Source organism: Sinocyclocheilus anshuiensis, unplaced genomic scaffold (assembly GCF_001515605.1).
Source record: "Sinocyclocheilus anshuiensis isolate Anshui unplaced genomic scaffold, SAMN03320099.WGS_v1.1 scaffold1597, whole genome shotgun sequence".
Lineage (NCBI taxonomy): Eukaryota > Metazoa > Chordata > Actinopteri > Cypriniformes > Cyprinidae > Sinocyclocheilus > Sinocyclocheilus anshuiensis.
The window spans coordinates 864,043-864,434 of record NW_015536587.1 but is presented as its reverse complement, the minus strand read 5'-3'; positions in this window follow the sequence as shown (position 1 = coordinate 864,434).

Below are 392 nucleotides of genomic sequence, written 5' to 3'. Positions count from 1 at the left end.
TATATATAAAGATGAAACACACACACACACACACACACACACACATCCATTTAAGAAATTCATAAAAAATGTATTAATTAATTTGAAAAAAGAAAAAAGTCCCCACAAAAAACGTTCTAAAGTAGTTTAGAAAATAAATAATTAATGATGGTGTTTTTGCAATTAAAAAGAATATATTATGGAATTTCTTGTGATAAAATCATTTAAAATGGCATTTTTAATTTTGGTGACATTTTCTGACCCTGATGACCTGAGGTTACTCCATCGGAATTATCCTAAACAAGTTATTTGGGATAAAAGATCCATCAAACTCACAGAAAAGTGTTATAAGTAGAAGTATAAGAATAAGTCAAACTCTCATATTTCCGGACACGTTTCGACTGATAAGGTGA